The sequence below is a fragment of the Etheostoma spectabile genome, chromosome 22 (assembly GCF_008692095.1).
Source record: "Etheostoma spectabile isolate EspeVRDwgs_2016 chromosome 22, UIUC_Espe_1.0, whole genome shotgun sequence".
NCBI classification, from domain to species: Eukaryota; Metazoa; Chordata; class Actinopteri; order Perciformes; family Percidae; genus Etheostoma; species Etheostoma spectabile.
The window spans coordinates 11,783,803-11,786,710 of record NC_045754.1 but is presented as its reverse complement, the minus strand read 5'-3'; positions in this window follow the sequence as shown (position 1 = coordinate 11,786,710).

Genomic DNA, 2,908 nt, shown 5'->3' with positions numbered 1-2,908 from the left:
GACCAGCCACGCTGAGGCGTTACTCAGTCTGCAATGGAAAACGGACGCAGAATGCGTCGAGTCGAGTAGAGGCGAGTCGAGCTGTTACCAGTAGTGGAAAAACGCCATTAGTGGGGTGATACACAGTTGGTTCCATTAGCGCCTGCACTAAGCTAATCATCTGATAACGCTAACTTGCCCATTGTTCAACCCAGGTGAAAAAAGCTTCTGGGGGGTTGTTTGGCTCGAGATCGGGGTGCAAAGGGCCCTAGGGTGAAATTACTTCGAACCGACACTTTAAAGTTGTCTCTAAATCAAAAGCTGAGGCTTATTTTATAATCACCTTTCATGTAACGCCGTGGGAGGTGCTCCAAGGCTTTGATTGCATAGGTTTTCTCTCAGCATCACTGCAGTAAATCAGGGCTCCCTGAGCTGATGTAAAAAATATTAGTGTGCCATTACCCAAATGGTGCTGTTACCTCAATAAAGGAGGAGAAGAGAGGATCCCATTTTTATGAAGAGCAGGCACTGCAGACCGGCCACAGTGTCGCAAATAAAATAAGTTTATGGTCGCCTGTAGATGGGCTCATCAAGTATCTCTACGTGGTTTATTCATAAGATAACTGCTTGTGAAAGGTATGGCAATCTTGTGGTTCATAAATCTGCACAGACTGTCTAAATGCTTATGACTGCCCTGTTTAAAGCTCTATCGGTGTGTTTTATTGACTCATCATCTGCAGTCTGTGGCACCACACCTGCCTGGGGTATTCTCATGTCTGTTCCTTCAGTTTATGTCTGTAATGACTGGTGTTCCTATGACTTGTTATCCCCACCCCCACACACACACACTCACAGACTGGCCTCTAAACAACGACGTTATTCAATCCTCCTTGCTCTTTCCCCAGCGGGCTTGTCCTGGGCCCAGCCGCTCAGCTCCTTTTGAGAGCGCTTTTGGGCTCCTCTAACTCGCTCTCTCCCAATTAGCTGATCACAGAGAGGCGGGTCAGGGGTCAGGCTCCAGGAGAAAGGTTACCCTTCTCCTCTATAGGCAATGAGCCCTATCATGTTGGGAAGAGGCTGGTTTTCTTAACTTGATTATTTGATTAGGGACTATTGGCTTCTAGATAGATAGAGATTTACAGACCATAAGGATGCTGATTAAAAACAACAGCCGTTAATCACAGCTTTGGGACAACTATTTTCATTATTGAGTAATCTTTAAATTGTTTCCATTAATCAATTCATCACTCAGTCTATACAATGCCATAAAATGGTGAATATTCCCGTTCACAAATTTCCAGAGTTCCATGGTGACATCTTTAAACTGTCCCAAATCCGCAAGATTCAATTTACAATAACAGCACCAGTTGACTCCACACATTATATTGCTTTGGACCAACAACCATGTCTGCATTCTGAACATCGGCCTCTGTTTATCTGGGAACTTGTTGATACATAGTGATGTGCTAGTGGCATGCTGTGATGTACAGACAGCCCAGGCGATCTTATTGTGTCTGTCACTCTGTCTCCCCGGAGCATGTATGGTATGTAAACACTGAGGTGCCACATGATTGGAGAAATATGCTCATCACGATGTCTACTTAAGCCTGTGGAATGTGTGAATCACACAAACACACAGGAATGTGCACCTACACCTAAAACGCATGCGCACACACAAGAAAAAAAAAAGCTCTAACTGGTAACAAAATTAACTGACAAAACAAAAAAGAATCTCACCACAAAATCCACTCAGTAGCTGTTCTGGAGCTTTGTGGAGCATTTTAAGGACTGTTTGTGAATATTCATGTTTGATGTGTTGCAGCAACAATCTTTACAATGTCCACTAACCTGAGAGAGATCATACCATAAAATAATAAAGATAAATCCAAAATATATTAAGTAAATAAATAAATACATGTGGTCCCTGCCTCTGGTCTTCTACTGAAGACAAAACATTTATGTCTCAGTCCAGCAGAAAGCCTAAAGAATGTAGGTGTCAGGGGTTTACTTACTTGCAACATCCCAGGTTGAAGTCCAGTGGGTTTTTGTGTGGCTCTTAAAAACCAACACAGGATGGATGAAAAGAGATGAACTCATTCATAAAAAGAAACACAAGATTCAATTTCAGTTAGAGACAAGAAACTGACCAATCATGGCAAATAGTAATAGTATATGGTTAGATTTAATGATAAATGCTCTGCTTAACGCTAAGTAATGAGAATTCTGGAAGAACTATTCCCTGTCTTAATAAACATACATAAACATAATAAATCAATAAAACCAAAAACTTAAGACACACCATTACAATAATGTGAAGGGGTGTCAGGTTATGACATCACGTTGGACACCTGCATGGATATAAAAACAGCAGATGAATGACCCAGTGGTTGCAAAGCATTATTAAAACAGCTGATGCTAATCAGCTGATGTTAATGCAACTTTAATGCTGTCTAACTTAAAGGCTTAGCTCTATTTTAATAAGCCACAAATACCATGGTGCACTTTATCTGATGTAATCTTGTTGCATGTCTGAATATGCGTGATATTGATCAAAATGCTCTGTCTCACATTTTGCTGAAATTTAAGGCATTTCAACAATTCATTTTTCAGTAGCTGAACTCAAAGATCTAAGACTTTTTCTATGTAGTCAAAAGGCTTATTTATCTCAAATATTGTTCACAAATCTGTCTAAATCTGTCTTAGTGAGCACTTCTCCTTTGCTGACATAATCCATCCACCTCACAGATGTGGCATGTCAAGATGCTGATTAGACAATATGATTGTTGCACAGGGGTGCCTTAGGCAGGCCACAATAAAAGGCCACTCTAAAATGTGCAGTTTTACTGTGTGTGTGTGGAGGGGTCCAAAAACCAGTCAGTGAAAAAAAAGAAAGAAAAGAAGTTGCTGGATATTAGCAGCCCCCCCCCCC